The sequence below is a fragment of the Felis catus genome, chromosome B1, assembly GCF_018350175.1.
Source record: "Felis catus isolate Fca126 chromosome B1, F.catus_Fca126_mat1.0, whole genome shotgun sequence".
NCBI classification, from domain to species: Eukaryota; Metazoa; Chordata; class Mammalia; order Carnivora; family Felidae; genus Felis; species Felis catus.
Window position 1 is genome coordinate 88,083,042 of NC_058371.1, and position 19,626 is coordinate 88,102,667.

General features: G+C 36.9%; 1 pseudogene; it reads left to right on the forward strand.

Annotated features, from left to right (window-relative positions):
• The first annotated feature begins 13,295 nt into the window (after positions 1–13,295).
• On the forward strand, positions 13,296–13,747 carry LOC101100638 (annotated as a pseudogene).
• The last annotated feature ends 5,879 nt before the right edge of the window (positions 13,748–19,626 follow it).

The following is a 19,626-nucleotide window of genomic DNA, read 5'->3' on the forward strand; positions in this document are numbered from 1 at the left end:
TGGAGATAGAGGAGTATTTGAATATAGAAGAGAAGATGTGATGATAACAGAGATTGGAGTGACATGAGAAAGGGATCATGAACTAAAGAATATCAGGTGACCCCCAGCAGCGAGAAAAGGCAAGGAAGCAGATTCTCCCCTAGAGTTCTGCTGACACCTTGCCTTTATCCCTTCAGATATCTGTCCTCCAGAACTATACAAGAGTAAATCTGCATTGTTTCAAGCCACCAAATTTGTAGTAAATTGTTATAGTGACCATAAGAAACTAATACACAACCTAACATATAATTTACTTACTGTTTCTCCTAGTGTTGCCTCCTTTTCTCCACTAGAATGTTCCAAGAAAGTGTTTTGTTCACTAGGTAGCCCTATTTGTAAGAAAGTGCTTGACATAGAGGAGCTGGTCAACACATGTGGATGGAATTTGTTAAAATCCTCATTTTTAAAACTAGGAAACATCCATAGTTTTAACTTATCTTGTAAATAGAATGCTCAACCATATATTTCTAAAATGTCACGTTTGTTGTTTCATTGTGTATATTTTTTCAGTACCACTCACATAGCCAGTCACTTTAAGTCTAATTACTTTGCAAATCAAGCTAAAGACTTAAAATTTTTAACACATCTAGATTTATAATTTTGTCTCAATTATTTTAAATTTAAGTGATGTGTTTCTTTCAGTTGCTATCATCACTTAATTTTTCTCTTTCTTAATTATTTCATTAAAATAATTTTCTATGTTCCAGTGCAACATATTAAAGGAATATGGCTCTAGTTGAAACCAGGCAGGAGCACTTGAATTCATCCAGCTACTGCCTCATGATATCCACTAGACTCTTAATTTTGATCTCAAGGCATATAAAAGAACTCTAAAACACTATGTAAGAACTTTCAAATTCCTTGCCACAAAATATTACTGATGCTTGTATATTTTTTTCTATAAATATGATAATGCTGTTTAAAATGAAGCCTTGGATAAAGAAGATGGTAGGAGAATACTGAGCTCACCTTGTTCCACAGACACATGGAGGCAACAACTACATGTATTATAATTAACTCTGAAGACAATCTGAAGAACAGATCTTCCACAGCCTATAGAAGAGCCAACAGAAAAGGCCATATTAAAAATGGAAGGAGAGGGTGGATCTAAAACCCCTGGCATGACTAACCACAAACAGGAAGAACATCACAAGTATGGAGGAGCAAGAGGGTCAGACCCTACAATGTGCATCCTTGGCTTGGGGGATCTGCACAGGGAAGATTAGTCCCCATCTGGCTAAAATCAGTGGGGCTTAACTCTGGGAGAGCCAGAGAGCTATAATAACCCAAGTCTCCACCCTTAAAGAACTAGCATACTAAGTAACTTGGCCAATACATAGCACAGAGACAGAAGTGTGAAGAGAGCCTGGGGTACCTAAAAAGATTTACTTGGGGTGCCTGGGTGGCTCAGTCGGTTGAGCATCTGAGTTTTCCTTAGGTCATGATCTTGCGGTTTGAGGGTTTGAGCCCCATGTCAGACTCAGGCTCCAAGCCTGGAGCCTGCTTGGCATTCTGTGTCTCCCTCTTTCTCTGCCCCTCCCCTGCTTATGCTCTGTCTCTGGTTCTCTCTTTCTCTCTCAAAAATGAAAGAAAGAAAGAAAGAAAGAAAGAAAGAAAGAAAGAAAGAAGAGATTTAATTTTAAATAAATAAAGAAGAGATACTAATTTTAGTATGTGTGCTGGCGGGGCAATAGTCTATAGGATATTTATCTAGGAACAGAAGGGTTCATGGGTACCATTTTCCTTGCTCTCCTCCAGCCTAGATAGCTGGATACTTGCAGGACTCTGTTCTAACACTCTCCATCTACCTTGCTAGCACCATGTGCTTCACCCTAGCATTCTGCTATGATCCCACCTCTCACAACCCAACTGCCTCAGCAGACACCCTTACAAAGTGACTCCTGCCCCGGGGAGAGGGAAGATAACCTCACACACAAGCATGTTCACAGTGCCTGTAGCCATGCCTAGCAGCTGACTGCACAGAAATCAAGCTCTGCCCTTCAGTGTGCCCATAGCTGTTGCAGCAGTAGGTTGGAGACAATAAGACTGAGGGCAAGGACCACCCACCTATGGCAATTGCAGCCATGCCTCTCAAGAGTGCAGCGAGCAAACCCTGTTCAGTGTACCCACAGCAGGTGAAGCAAGTCATAGCAACCAGCTGGGCTGAGGCTATCCCCACCCACCAGCATGCTCACAGCAATTATGGCTCAGCCACACAGGAAATCTCATACAGCCCACACAGAGGATACCCCTGGAGTGCCGGGTTCTGGTAACGAGGAGGAAGTATGTTACAGTGCACTACATGACATTTTCTACACAAGGCCACTACTTTCAAAATCAGATCTAGTTCACTGACCTAACACATAGAAACAAACATAGTGTTAGGAAAAAAAACAAGGAAAGTGGAGTATGTCTCAAATGAAAGAACAAGACAAAATCACAGGCAATGAGCTAAAAACAAACAAACAAACAAACAAACAAACAAAAACAGATATAAGCAATGTACCTGATAGAGTTCAAAGTAATGGTCATAAAGATTATCACCAGACTTGAGAGAAAAGTAAATGAGAACTTTAAAGTTCAGTGAGAAGTTTAGCAAGGGGATAGAAAATGTAAAAAAGAGCCAGTCAGAGCTGAAGAATACAATGACTGAAATGGAAAATACACTAGAGGGAATGAACAGTAGATTAGAAGATAAAGAAGAATGAATCATTGGTCTGAAAGACAATATAATGGAAAGAAACTAAGCTAAACATAAAAAAAAGAAAAAGTAAGAAAAATAAATAAGAATAGGTTAAGGGACCTCTATGACATCATCAATCATAATACCATTTGCAATATAAGGATTCCAGAAGGAGAAGACAGAAAGAAGGGGGCAAAAAAACTTATTTGAGGAAATAACAGCTAAAACTTTGTTAATCTGGGGAAGAAAACAGACGTCCAGGTCCATGAAGCACAGAGTGGCCCAAACAAAATGAACTCAAGGAGATCTACACCAAGACACATAATAACTAAAATGGGAAAACTTAAATATAAAGAGAAAAATTTAAGAGCAGTAAGGGAAAGTTAAAAAATTACATTCAAGGGAAAACCCACAAGGCTATCAGCTGAGTTTTCAGCAGAAACTTTATGGGCCAGAAGAGAGTGGCAGGATAAAATCAAAGTGCTGAACAGGAGAAACCTACAACCAAGAATGCTCTACCTGGCAACGTTATCATTCAGAATTGAAGGAGTGATAAAGACTTTCTCAGATTAAAAGAATGCTAAAGGAGTTCATAAGCATTAAAACAGCCTTAAAAGAAATGTTAAAGGAAATTCTTTAAGTGGAGAGAAAATATCATAACTAGAAGCAAGAACATTATGAAAGGAAAAATTTCACAAGTAAAAGCAAACATAGAGTAAAGATGGTAGATTAATCAATTTTAAGGCCAGTACAAGTGATAAAATACAGAAGTAGTAAAATCAACTATATATAAAAAAAATTAGTCAACGGATACACAAAATGAAAAGATGAAAATATGATATCATATACATAAAACATGGAGGGGGGAGTAAAAATTTAGTACTTTTAGAACATGTTTGAGGGGCGCCTGGGTGGCGCAGTCGGTTAAGCGTCCGACTTCAGCCAGGTCACGATCTCGCGGCCCGTGAGTTCGAGCCCCGCGTCAGGCTCTGGGCTGATGGCTCAGAGCCTGGAGCCTGTTTCCGATTCTGTGTCTCCCTTTCTCTCTGCCCCTCCCCCGTTCATGCTCTGTCTCTCTCTGTCCCAAAAATAAATAAACGTTGAAAAAAAAAAAAGAACATGTTTGAAATTAAGTAACCATGTACTTAACAGACTGCTATATACATAGCATGTTATATATGAACCCCAGATCATAACTCAAAAACGTGTAATAGATACACAAAAAATATAGAGAAAGATATCCAAGCACAATACTAAAGAAAGCCATTAAAACACAAGGAAAGAGAGCAAGTGAAGAAAGGAAGAAAGAAGAACTAAAAAAAACCTATAAGAAAACAACAAAATGAAAAAGTACATACCTATCAATAATTACTTTAAATGTAAATGGACTAAATACTCCAATCAAAAGTCATAGGGTGGCTGAATGGATTAAAAAATAAGACTCATCTATATGCTGCCTACAAAGAACTCACTTCAGACCCAAAGACATATACAGTCTGAAAGTAAAGGGAGAGATAATCATATACCATGTTCATGAGAGAGAGAGAGAGAGAGAGAAAGAGAGAGAAAGCTGGTTTAGCAATACTTATAGTAGACAGAATAGACCTTAAAACAAAGACAAAGCAAGAAACAAAGAAAGGCACTACATAACAATATAGGGATCAATCCAACAAGAGTATATGGCAATTGTAAATATCTATTCACCCAACATTGAACACCTAAATATATAAAGCAAATATTAATAAATGGAGAAATTGATGACAATACAATAATAGTACAGGACTTTAGCGTCCCACTTACATTAACGGATAGATCATCCAGACAGAAAATCAATAAGAAAAAAGTTTTTGGGGGGCATCTAGGTGGTTCAGTCAGTTAAGTGTCCAGCTCAGGTCGTGATCTCACAGCTGTAAGATCAATCCCCTCATTGAGCTCTAAGCTGAGTGTGGAGTCTGCTTAAGATTCTCTCTCTCTCTGCTGTTCTTTCCCTTCTACTCTCTCTCTCTCTCAAACAATAAAAATAAATAAGTAAATAAATTTAAAAAGTAGATTTAAATGACACATTAGACCAGATGGATTTATCAGATATATATAGAACATTCCATCTAAAAGCAGCAGAATATATATTCTTTTCAAGTGCTCATGGAACTTTAGCCAGGATAGATCATGTTAGGCCACAAAACAAGTCTCAATAAATTAAAGAAGATTGAAATCATGCTGAGCACATTTTCTGACCACAAGTAGAAATCAATTACAATCACAAACTGGGAAAAACAAAAACACAAAGAGGCTAAACAACATGTTACTAAACAACCAATGGGTCAATAAAGAAAACAAAGAGAAAATAAAAATATATACCTAGGGACAAATGAAAATGGAAACAAAATCATCCAAAATCTTTGGGATGCAACAAAAGCTGTTTTAAGAAGGAAATTTATAGTAATACAACCCTACCTCAAGAAATAAGGAAAATCTCAAATAAGCAACTTTCTCTTACACCTAAAGGAATTATGGAAAAAAAAATAGGGTTAGTAGAGGGAAGGATAGAATAAAAATTAGAGTATAAATAACTGAAATAAAGACTAAAAAACTAAAGAGAAAATATCAGTGAAACCAAGAACTTATCCTTTAAAAAAAAAAGATAAATCCAATTGATAAACCTTTAGGCAGACTCACCAGGAAGAGGGGAGAGAGAGAGAGAGAGAGAGAGAGAGAGAGAGAGAGAGAGAATTTAAATAAATAAAATCAGAAATGAAAAGGAGAAATAATAGCTGACACCACAGAAGTAGAAAGGATTATGAGACTACTATGAAAAATTATATGAAAAATGATAACAAATTGAACAAGATAGATAAATGGATAAATTCCTAGACACATACATTCCTCCAAAACTGAACTGGGAATAAATAGAAAATTTGTACAGACCAATTACTGGTAACAAAATTGAATTGGTTACCAAAAATGTCTCAATAAACAAAAGTCCAAGACCAGATGGATTAAAAGGTGAATTCTACCAAATATTTAAGGAAAAGTTAATATCCATTCTTCCCAAACTATTCCAAAATATATCAGAAGGAAACTTCCAATTTATTCTATGAGGCATGCATTACCCTGATACTAAAACCAGAGAAAGATACTACAAAAAAGAAAACTACAAGCCAATATACTTGATTAACATAGATGAAAGAAATCCTCAAAAAATATTAGCAAACCACATTTCAACAATATATTAAAAAGGATCATTGACCACCATCAAGTGGGATTTATTCCAGGAATGCACGGTGGTTCATTATTAGCAAATCAATGTAACCATCACGTTAAAAGAGTAAAGATAAAAAACATATGATCATCTCAATAGAGGCAGAAAAAACATTTGACAAAATACATTTGTTCATGATAAAAAAAAACCCTCAACAAAGTGGGTTTAGAGAGAATATACGTCAGCATAATAAAGGCCATATATGACAAACCCAAAGCTAATATCATACTCGATAGTAAAAAAACTGAAAGCTTTTCCTCTAAGATCAGAAATAAGACAAGGGTGAACTCTCTCACCACTTTTATTCAAGATAGTACTGGAAGTACTAGCCACAGCAATTAGACAAGAAAAAAAAAGACATTCAAACTGATAAGAAAGAAGTAAAACTTTTACAATTTGCAGATGACATGACATTATAAAGACTCCACCAAAAGCACTATTAGAAGTAATAAATGGATTCTGTAAAATCAATATACAGAAATCTGTTGCATCTTGATATACCTAATAATGAAGTAGTAGAAAAAGAAGTTAAGAAAAAATCTCATTTATAATTGCACCAAAAAGAATAAAATATCTAGGAATAAACTTAACCAAGGAGGTAAAGAACCTATACTCTGAAAACTACGGAACACTGATGAAAGAAATTGAAGGCACAAACAAATGGAAAGATATTCCATGCTTATGAATTAGAAGAATTAATATTGTTAAGATGTCCATACTTTCCAGAACAATCTACAGGTTCAATGTAATCCCTATCAAAATACCAATAGCACTTTTCACAGAAGTAGAACAAATAATATCTAAATCTATATGGAACCACAAAAGAACCTGAATATCTAAAGGAAACTTGAGAAAAGGGAACAAAGCTAGAGATATCACAATCCTAGATTTCAATAGATAATGCAAAACTATAGTAATTAATACAGTATGGAACTAGCACAAATACAGGAACATAGATCAGTAGAACAGGATAGAAAGCCCCTAAATAAATCCATAAATAAGTAAGTAAGTCTGTAAGTAGGTAGTAAGTAAGTAAGTAAATAAATAAATAAATAAATAAATAAATAAATAAACTCATGCTTATATGGTCAATTAATCTATGACAAAGGAGACCAGAATATACAATGGGGAAAAGACAGTCTTTTCAATAAATGGCATTGGAAAAACTAGAAAGCTACATGCAAAAGAATGAATCTGGATCACTTTCTTACACCATACACAAAATAAACTCAAAACAAATTAAAGACCTAAATGTGAGACACACAACCATAAAACTCCTAAAAGAAAACATAGGCAGTAATCTCTTGGACATTCGCTTTAGCAATGTATTTATGGATATGCCTCTTCAGGCAAGGAAATCAAAAGCAAAAATAAACTACTGGGACTACACTGAAATAAAAACTTTTGCACACCAAAGAAACCATCAACAAACCAAAAAGACAACCTATTGAATGGGAAGTCACATATCCAATAAGGAGTTAATATCCAAAATATACAAAGAACATATACAACTCCACACCAGAACAAAAAGTCAATGCAATAAAAACATGGGCAGAGGATCTGAAGAGATAGTTTTCCAAAGAAGACATTCAGATGACCAACAGACACATGAAAAGATGCTCAATATCACTGATCATCAGGAAAATGCAATCAAAACTACAGGGAGATATTGCCTCACAGTCAGAATGGCTAGTATCAAAAAAGACATGAAATAACAAGTGCTGAGGATGTGGACAGAAGGGAACCCTTGTGCACACTATTGGTGGGAATGTAAATTGATGCAATCACTTGTTGAGAACAGTACGGAATTTCCCCCCCAAAATTAAAAATAGGAATTCCATATGATCTAGGCATTCCACTCTCAGGTATTTACCCAAAGAAAACAAAAACATTACTTTGAAAAGATATATGCACCCTTATGTTTATTGAAGCATTGTTTATAATAGCCAAGAGATGGAAGCAACCCTAAGTGTCCATTGATAGATACATAGATAAAGAAAATAAGATCTATCTATATCTATATAGATATATAGATATATATTATGGAATATTACTCAGCCTTATAAAAAGAGTAATATCTTGTCATCTGCAGCAACGTGGTTGAACTGAGAGTATTTTACGCTAAATCAAATAAATCAGATATAGAAAGAAAAATACCATATGATTCCACTTATGAATGAAATCTAAAACAACAAAAACAAAACAAATAAACAAATAAAACAGAAATAGACTCATAGATACAAGGGGCTTGGGGGATGGGCAACATAGTTGAAGGGGCTTGGGGGATGGGCAACATAGTTGAAGAAGATTAAGAGGTACAAACTTCCAGTTGTAAAATAAATAAGTCACAGGGATGAAAAGTACAGCACAGGGCATATAGTCAATAATATAATACAATGTATGATGATAGATGGTGACCACACTTCACAGGGTGAACATTAAGTAATGTAGATTTTTCAAATCTCTATGTAGTACACCTGAAACTAATGTAATATTGTATGTCAACTATACTTCAATAATAATAATAAATGAATCTTTGGAATAGAGGGACATTATGAATAGTGCCTACATTTTGGAATACCATCATGTGATGTTAATTAAATTGAAATTCAAATATGTATAACCAAAGACCACATATATTTTGAAAAATATTCTTTCTTTAGAGTCCCTAATAATTTGCCCATTAATATTTGGCAGAAGCAATATAACACATAGCCATACCACTAAAGTTTAGTAGAGATCTTCAGACTAATTAATTTTATAGTTTCAACTACATTTTTTCTTATGTCTTTATTTTTCATATTTAAATGGAAAGAAATTGTTATTTGGAATCGAAAGTCCAAACTGTTTATGTGAATTCTTTGATGTCTTTCACATTGACTTCATCTTTCTGCTAATTAAGCAGAATTTATTTTTGTTATTTTCCAAGACTCACTAATTTGGCTTTTGACCCAAATGTCCTTTCTTCAAACCTGCTACCAAATGTCTTGACTGAAATCATTTGATATTATTTCCTGTCTCTTTCACTTCCTATTTTGAAGAAAATATATTTAATGAAGAATATTTTAACAACATTGCAACATAGATGATACTACCATAGGTTGTTTCCATTTTACATTGGAAAGAACACATTTTGAGAATGTGCCATCCTGATTCTAATTCCAGCTTCACTTCTCATTAGTTATTTAGCCTCAAAAAAAATGTCTAAACTTCTCTAATATCTAATTTTAAAATCTTCTTCACAAACAATTAGCTTTCTGATACCATGAGTTATATACCTGTTTTATTAAATTAGTGCCCTAGGTCTCTTCTTCCAACAAATACACAGACATCTTTGTATTCCACATTGGTGTCTGGATATTTTATTTGGGAAGTAATGGCAAGGAACAGAAAGGAACTGGGGACAAGGACATAAAAAGGAGGTTCATTGTAGATTTGGTCACTGCTATGGACTATTGAGGTTCAGTAATACCAAGAGAATCTAATAAGCTACAAACTATGTTTTTCATAATTGTTTACTCCACGTGGAATTTGTATCCACTAGCTCTGAAGTCCCATTGGTCAAAGGTCATTCCATCAAATAAGGTAACTTCCCCACATTTCCAGATTGCATCTGCATGAATGGGAGGTATCCAAGGCTGTTGAAATGTAAGTAGTTGTCAGATTCCAACATCTAGGTCTTTGTTGCTATTAAAATGATTAGAGTTCATTTGGGCCCAGCAGATGTTGGGTAAGGCACAAGAGGAATCTATTATTACAGGAATAATCTAGGGATTATTATATCCCTATTGTTATTATTCTAGATATTCTACAGGGAATAGCTAGAACCTGGTATAGATTTAGGCATCTAATAGCCCTAGTACATTTTTAATGATGAATGAATAAAACCTACAATATAGTTATGGTGAGGTTAATTGAGAATGTCAATATTAGCTCTAAAATACCCTACAAGTATACAGTTTTGTTGAGTTTGAATACTCAAGGTACAAAGGAAGTACTTATTTTCTACTTTGTAAGTGGATATTTTAAAAATATCAAGCCTTATTATACCTGATGACAAAAAACCCCTAATTTACCATTATGAAATCAGTTTTGGTGCAGGGTGGGTGGATATGAGGCCATCCTCTCTCTTACCAGAGTCCATGGAGTTTATAGTTCTGAAGATGTAAGGCATACTTGTTCAATTTGGTATTTATATTTGTTGCTGCTGTATGTCGTTCACCCTCATTATATCCTCGATCCTCCCAATAGCTTCTTTTTCTTAACTAAAGCCTGAACCTTTGTTGGAGATATTTGAAAATTTGTGTTTTTTTTTTCCACGGCATTCTGGGATGCAAAAGATGTGGAAAAATCACCTCCGACTCGCATCTACTTTCAGCATCCCAATCAATGGAATATCCTGCTATACTGCAGAACCTCATTCTACTTCTGCAAAGCCCCCAGAGTCTACTTCTTTTACTTTTTCTCTAAACTATTCCTCTCTCCTTAGAGAGAGTGTCTTCACCTATTCTGGATTTGAGAAAGAAAGGTTTGTAAGGTAGATCGGGGGGGGGGTGGTCATCGGCTCCACAAGTACAGTTTTTCTAGGAAAAATTGTGACTTCAACGCTTAGGCTGAGAGATAAGATCAACATAAGCAAAGACATTCCAGGATGCCCAAAGTGTGAAAACTCCTGTCATTGCTTTAACATTTTATCCCACTATACGTGATTATATATTATTACTTGCATTTTCAATGCTGAATAAAAAGTGTGACATATGTAAGACTTTGTGAGACTATTTACTGAACAACTGGAAGATTTTCTGTGACATAGAACACCTGCTCACAAGTATTTTGAAGCAGAGGTATTTAATGTGATGTAATTATAACTAGCTTATAGTCTCATTAATTTCTATCAATATACACACATGGGCAAATATTCTCAAAATATCTATTTCCTGTTATGTACATAAGATTATAAATTAATAGAAGGTTTCCATAACATCTTTGGTAGTTCCACTAGGCTCCAATTATTCCAATTTACAGATTAGTTCATAATATAAGACATATGGGGGAAGAGAGTTAATATTATCTTCATAATAGACCATCCAGCATAACTCTTAATACCTCTTTTTAAAATTATTTCCAAGTTGAGCTAAAAAATGTTAAAGAATCTTACAAAAAAGTTTCAACACTACTATTTGTGATGATGGTGGTTGGTAGAATAACTTTCATTCCCTTTATGCTCTTCTGTATTTTCTAATATTATTTGTCTTTCTCTCTTTTTTACTTAGAACATTTGTTACTTTCAGTTTTTACTTCTGGCCCTTCAACTCTTTCTCCTTGTGTCTGGCTCCTTTCTATTTCTATTTTCCATTTGCCACAACTTTAATAAGCTTCTGTGCCATCCACCTGCCTGAAATGCTATTCTTTGCAGTCTGCAGCCCACATTGCCCTCTCATGGCTTATGTTTTTAAAGACAATGTCTGTGCTCATAACATTAAATATGCTGATGAGTCCTGGTACTCAGTGGGTTGACAATCCCCTGCCAACATCAATTGGCAGGCACAATGCTCTCCATCCTCTCAAATGGCTCTGCTTGCCTCCCCATGCCGACTGAAACTGTCATTTTCACCAAGCCCCCATTGTTGCAAATTAGCTGTTGCTGGCAAAAGTTCATGGTCTGTTTCCAGGCATTAATTTATGATCTGTGCATCCATTCTCTCCATTCAGACCAGCACAGCACAGAAACTGTTCTGAGTTTGAGTCATAACTTATCTAGGCAACTTGATTGAAGAAACAAATCTATGTTGGTTTTTAGCAACTTCTGCTATCTTGTGGTTTATCCTCACAATAAAAGGTAAGTATATCTTGGTTTCTCTTCTGAAGTACACCCATTTTATTCATTGTATTGCTTGGGTTTTTTACACAGAGAGGAGAGGAAGCACTTTTTTTTTTCTGTATCTAGCATTATCCTTACAGTAATACTGAATGACTGACGAAAGCATTAATAAGAGAAAGAGTGGTGGATGAGCTGAAAAGCTCAACATGTCTTCTGTCTCACCTATTATTTTGTTAATTATTTAGAAACCTAAAAAAGAAAACTCAACTATTGTAATGGAAAACTAACTGAATCTAATAGCAGTGGTTTTCACTCTAGTGGCTTATTTTTCCTTACTTCTTAGGAAGTGCCTTAAAATATTACTACTTGCTGAAGCAGTTAGTTTAAGACAACATTTATTTATCACACTATAAAAATAATGAGACAAACATATAAGCTTTTCCTCCTTATATCCCCAGTCCCTCTCAGAGTCCCTGTGGGCACACAGCAGATGTTCAATAAACACTGTGTTGATACAAACTCTGGGAAGATACAACTATTCAACAAAGAAACTGTATCAGAATTTCTTCCAAATTATCAATACTTTTCATAAAAAAATAAAAAAGATTTTGCAGAACCTTTGAGGACAGAATAGCACTTAATGTTAAAATAAAACGGGGGCACCTGGGTGTCGCAGTCGGTTAAGCGTCCGACTTCAGCCAGGTCACGATCTCTCGGTCCGTGAGTTCGAGCCCCGCGGCAGGCTCTGGGCTGATGGCTCAGAGCCTGGAGCCTGTTTCCGATTCTGTGTCTCCCTCTCTCTCTGCCCCTCCCCCGTTCATGCTCTGTCTCTCTGTCCCAAAAATAAATAAAAACGTTGAAAAAAAATAAAAAAATAAAATAAAATAAAATAAAATAAAATAAAACGGACTCTCTGTGAATACTCAGTTTCTCTTTGTCTCTCTCTCCTGCACACATACACATGCATACTCATACATATGCACACAAATACACTTTGAAATTCTAGATAAATATTTAGATTTTCTTTTCCACTCACTCACTTATTATACAGGTATGTATTGAACCAGGGAGCATCTTAAGGAATTTATATATAGACATGAATAAGATGGGCAAGGCCCCTGCCCTCATGGAGCTTACATTCTGATGGAGAACTTTAAGAAGACCTTGGTGTTGGGGTGGGAAATAAAAATATCATATTGAAAGTCATGGGATGGTTCAAAGCCTTCCATATCATTGATACTGCTTCATCTTGGACAAGTAGAGATTGCTACTAGCTAATGCTTTAGCTGTCACACTTTGTATGCTAGAATTAGATTACCCCACATAGCTCTAAATCATTTAATTTATGCTATTCAAATAAACGAAGTGTGAGAGTGACATTACTTTTAAGTTGCTGAATGTTGTCTACGCATGTTATACAAAGTAAGAAAATATAGTCTCCATTAATCAAATAGCATGGCCTTTCCCCTGGCTGGCTGTGCACAAGCCATGCGATGCTTGGTGTTCTTGCAAAAGACGTGAACCAGCAGGAGTTTGTCAGAGCTCTGGAAGCCTCCCTCAAAAAGTCTGGGAAGCTGATAGTCCCCGAATGGGCGAACACTGTCAAGCTGGCCAAGCTCAAAGAGGCTGCTACCTACAATGAGAACTAGTTCTACACACGAGCCACTTCCGCAGCATGACACCTGTCTTCTGAGGCAGCGCTGTGGTCGGCTCAATGACCAAGATCTAGGTGGATGTCAGAGAAACGGGGTTGTACCTAGCCATTTCAGCAGAGGCTCCAAGAGTGTGGCCCACAGGGTCCTCCATGCCCTAGAGGGGCTGGAAATGGTGGAAAAGGACCAAGATGGGGGCCTCAAAGTGACACCTCAGGGACAGAGAGATCTGAACAGAATCGCCAGACTGGTGGTAATGCCAACAAGAAGCATTAGAACAAATAGTGGGCTAATGCATTGCCTCGTTCATAATAAAACAAAATATGAAACAAAATAAATAAAGTAAAATAGCTTGGTAAAGGTGAAAATTAATGTATTTTTCAGGTTGGCAAATGCCATCTAAATAATGGAATGATGAATTTACAAGCAGGATAAATCTGTAATCCTATTCACTCTGCCTCATATGTATTCAAACAAATGTTTAAAATAAACACCTGTCCAACATGTGGTTACTTGTAAGAACCGTGATGTTTTTTTTCCCCTAAAGTTTTTTAGCAAATTTCTTTTCATACAAAGCCTGTCTTGTGGCTTTGCATAATAATCAAAGCAAATAAAAATATTACTCTGTAGGCATATGCCAAGTGATGAGAAACAGCCTCCTCTACTCCCCAGCTAGGATAAAAATATTCACCTTTTTGCAGGTGTAAAGTAGCATTGCCAACTTTAAATGAAGCTCATTTGAAGGTTGGGTTATATATAAACCATTAGTATAATAGACCAATTAACACTACTCCCGGGGTAGAGGAATAAATTGCTGATATAAGACTTTGTAAATGCTTTTACTAAGTACAGAGTCATATGATGTATATTATATAAACATACTTCAATCTATATGAGAGTGTATGAATGAGTGGAAACACACACATATATGCCATTTGGCAGAGTTCTGTTAATTCTCATATGATGATACACGAGTCAGTAGAAAAACAAACATCTGCTGTAGTTTATTTCCTTTTGTGAATGATTAAAGTGGCCCACCTTTTGAAAGTGAGTTTATACTTGGCCTTATTTGTGTGGCCCGCTCACAATGCAAGCATTTTTTAGCTCAGTGTTTTGAGAAAATGGTAAAGGCAAATTGATATGGTGGAGTAGGGCACCAATGGTTCTTATCATCAAGGGTGATGGTCTTGTTTATAGGGAGAGCAAAAAGCATGTCTATCAGAAGGCATCTGAATGAAACAACAAATTCCAGTTCCCAATTCTTGCTTTGGGATTCTGCACCTATTACAGAGAAAGCATGTGGCAATGGACAAAGTATACCTAGTTTCTCTAATATAAAATCTAGAAGGAATGTTCTGTTTAATAGACAGCCTCTTACAGTAGAAAAATAAGAATCATCATGTCTGCTTGTTGCAATGGGCCTCTATATATAATGAACATGTCATAGGTAAAAAGGGGATTAGAAGACTGAGGGTCTGAACAAGCTTCTGAAAGTCAACTTAGAGATATGGAGTAGCTGTCTCCAAATGAAAGAAAGGAAACACTTCACAAATCAGCGAACCTAATTAAAGGATCTCTCCTCATAGAGATGATTAATAGAAATAAAAGCAACAATAATCTTAGAAGTGAATTCACTGGATAGAGTTCACCAATATTGCAAGGATACCCTCTAAGTGCACAATATGTATGAAAGATCAACTTGAGTGAAACAATATGCCCCCTGATGACCAGTCAGGGATTGAGAGCCATTAAAATATGCACATTAAAATAAAAGTGAGTTTAGTATTACCCCAAGCTAGTAAAATTGTTCATTTTCTTTACATATCTATATGAATCACATAAAAAGAAAAAAAATCATCTTGTAACCCAAAAGCACTAACCCTTTTCTAAACTACCCCTGTTTACAAAATATTTGTGTTACTAATTTTTTTTAATGTTTTTATTTATTTTTGAGACAGAGAGAGACAGAGCATGAGCAGGGGAAGGGCAGAGAGAGAGGAAGAAATAGAATCCGAAGCAGGCTCCAGGCTCTGAGCAGTCAGTACAAAGCCCGACGTGGGACTCAAACTCACAAACCCTGAGATCATGACCTGAGCTGAAGTCAAACGCTTAACCAACTGAGCCACCCAGGTGCCCCTACTAATTTTTTTTTTTAGCATGGACACCTTGGTGTGTTTTCTTAGTATATCATGGTCATTGTTGACAACAAAGGTATTGGGCTTATTCGGAGTCTTTAGAGAAGGGAAAATTTTTGTTGGGTATATGTCCCTAGCTGATGTGCTGTGGCATAGGGAAAAAATAGTTTGATTTATATTGGTAAAATTAAACTGAACCAAATCCCTGTTTCTGTTGGCAAAAGGAAGGGAGTTTGGAATTCTAATGAAAAGAGTCAAAGAATCGAAATGTGCTCAAGAGGAGGACTCAGACTTGCCTCCTAAGAGGACTAAGGAGAAAGCTGACAATGAACAAGATCCTACTTTTGTCATCATCTGTTACCGGTTATTTCTCTTTTCTCAACCTGACATGTTTCTTCTTTTCCTGTGTGTGCCAATAGTAAGATTCTGTTGTTTTACCTATCTATAATCCTCTCTTCTTTTTAGTATTATCATCAAATTTTCCTTTAAGGACACACTATCCTCTATTTCGAGGCTATGTGGCATAGAGGGGACTGAACTCAAAGTCAATTCCAGGGGTCAAATATATGACCTACCTTGGTCAATCACAGTCATAGGGTTTAGTTTAGGAATGGGTCAGTCAACCCAAACCACAAAATTGGTTCCAAGACTCTTCCTGTAATGAGCAGGTATCAGGCCTTCTCTTTCTGCCTAAGTCCTTAATTTAGTATCATATAGGTCAGGAGCTTTGCAAACTATATGGGGATGGGAGGGACCAAGATGGCAGAACAGCATGGAAGTTTTTTATGTCTCTCATCCCTGAGGTACAGCCAGATCAACACTAATCCATCCTGCACACCCAGAAAACTTATTTGAGGATTAACACAACAATCTGCACAACCTGAACCAGAGAACTAAGCAGGTATGGAGAAGTGAACTGGGGGAGAAAGAAGCCAAGGAGGGAAGGGAGCTGTTTTTGCTTGCAGAGAGAGGACGGAGATGGGGTGGGGGTGGAGAGTACAAAAGCAGTTGGAGAGAAAAGAGAGCATGTAAGGGAATGAGCACAACAAGGGAGAAAGGAGAAAGGAAAGAGTTTAAATTCCATTAAGGCTGTATAAACAGGGGGAGCACAGAGTCTGAAATTCTGCAGCTGGATACCTGGCAGTGCTCTGGTGGGAAAAGCAAATCCTCAGGAGCAGAAAGTGAGGTCCAAGGAGGTCCTTGGGCTACACAGGGAGGGGTTCCCTTGCTGGGAGGACATTTGGTAGAGGCTGTGTGGCCACCCCACAGCCAAAGGTCCCAGGAGACCCTGAAGAACAATCACGTTTGCTGGTGTTGGAACAAGGACATTAAGGGTGAAGCCTGGCTCCAGAGGTGTGTTGTGATTGACCATAATCCCTGAACTGCTGCTGCTACATGATCCAATGAACTTTTTCTGGGGTAGGCTGGCACCCAGCCGCAGTCTCTGGGCATCAGCAGTAGCACAGTGCCTTGAAGTCCCTGGGTGTGGCAGGCACCTGGTCATTGCTCACTGAGACCTTCCCCCAGAAGGTCTGAGTGGGTCAAAATCGCTGTCCCTCAGAAGTGAGGGGTTGGTTTTGGGGCACCTGGGTGGCGCAGTCAGTTAAGCGTCCGACTTCAGCCAGGTCACGATCTCGCGGTCTGTGAGTTCGAGCCCCGCGTCAGGCTCTGGGCTGATGGCTCGGAGCCTGGAGCCTGTTTCCGATTCTGTGTCTCCCTCTCTCTCTGCCCCTCCCCCGTTCATGCTCTGTCTCTCTCTGTCCCCAAAAAATAAACGTTGAAAAAAAAAATTTAAAAAAGAAGTGAGGGGTTGGGAAACACAGCCACATCTGGGATCAAACTTAGGAGGGAGGTGCCACCTGGTAACCTGACAGCTTGGTCACAGACAGTGTAAAAACGGGGGTAGAAGGAAACTGGAGACAAAGGAAGCATGTGTGATTGCTAGTCGGGGAGAGCACAGAGTTCTGTAACTAGAGACTGGGTAGTTGAGTGATGTCATTTTCACCCCTCCCATGCATGCACATACACACCTACATGCGCCACTACAATCCACCCCAGTAAGTTAAGCAGGGCCATCTAGCGGAGAATGGAGCCATTACACTAAGCACTGCCCAACCCGGCCAACCCTTGCTCTTCAGGAACACCACAAGTCTCTCCACCTGCTTAGTTTAGGAACTATAAAGTGCTTCATAGTTTGACTTATAGGGGAAACCAATGTAATTTCAATTGTATTTCAGTCTGTTTGCTGGCCCATCTATTCAATTTTTTCTTTTCTTTTCTTTTCTTTTCTTTTCTTTTCTTTTCTTTTCTTGAATACAGAAAGAGAAAAAAAGTATTTTTATTTTCAATTTTTATTAAAAAAATTTTTCTTTAATTTTTTTCTACTATATTTTTTTACTTTTTTGTAAATTTTTCAAATTCTATTTTACTTCCATCATTTAATTTTATTCTATCTCATTGTGTTCATTTTTTCAAATTTTCAAACATTTTTCTTTTTCTTTTCTTTTTTTCTTATCTTTCCCTTTTCTAATCTATCAAGCTCCTGCCAACAAACGGACCAAAACACACTTAGGATCTAGCATCCTTTATTTGATTTTTTTTGTGTTGTTTTTAATTTATTTTTTTACCTTACTAATTCCTTTTCTTTCTTCAAAATGACTAAATGAAGGAATTCACCCCAACAGAAAGAACAGGAAGAAATGACAGCCAGGCACATAATCAACACAGATTACAACACAAGCAAGATGTCTGAACCAGAATTTAGAATCACGATAATAAGGATACTAGCGGGGGTTGAAAACAGATTAGAATTCATTTCTGTGAGATAAAAGATAGTCAAGATGAAATAAAAAAATGCTATAAATGAGTTGAAATCTCAAATGGATGCCATGGTGGCAAGGATGGATGAAACAGAGCCGTGAATTAGTGGTATAGAGGAAAAACTTATGGAGAACAATGAAGAACAAAGAAAGAGGGAGACTAAGGCAAAAGAGCACGATTTAAGAATTAGAGAAATCAGTGACTCATTAAAAAGGAACAACATCAGAATCATAGTGGTACTAGAAGATGAAGAGAGAGAAATAGGGGTAGAAGGTTTATGTGAGCAAATCATAGCGGAAAACTTTCCTAACTTGGGGAAAGACACAGACATCAAAATCCAGGAAGCACAGAAGACTCCCATTAGATTCAACAAAAACTGACAATCAACAAGGCATATCATAGTCAAATTCACAAAATAGGCAAGGAGAGAATCATGAAAGCAGCAAGGGAAAAAAAGTCCTTACCAGGGCAGAGCAGAGAGATCAGGTTTGCAGCAGACCTATCCACAGAAATTTGGCAGGCCAGAAAGGAATGGCAGGATATATTTAATGTGCTGAATCAAGAAATCTTTATTCAGCAAGGCTGTCATTCAAAATGGAGAGATTAAAAGTCTCCCAGGCAAACAAAAATTAAAGGAGTTCGTGACCACAAAACCAGCCCTGCAAGAAATTTTAAGGGGGACTCTCTAAGGGTACAAAAGACAAAAAAACAAAAAAGACCAAAAGCAACAAAGACTAGAAAGGACCAGAGAACACCACCAGACTCTCCAACTCTACAAGCAACATAATGGCAATGAATTCATGTCATTCAGTAGTTACTCTAAATGTCAATGGACTAAATGCTCCAATCAAAAGACAGGGTAACAGAATGGATAAGAAAACAAGATCCATCTATATGCTGTTTACAGGAGGCCTACTTTAGACCTAAAGCCACCTTCAGATTGAAAGTAAGTGTAGGGAGAACCATCTATCATGCTAATGGTCAACAAAAGAAAGCTAGAGTAGCCATACTTAGATCATTTAGACTTTAAAGACTATAACAAGAGATGAAGAAGAGCATTATATCATAACTAAGGAGTCAATCCACCAAGAATATCTAACAATTGTAAACATTTATGCTCCAAATATGAGAGTACCCACATGCATAAATCAATTAATCACAAACATAAAGAAACTCATTGATAATAATACTATAATAGTGGGGACTTCAATACCCCA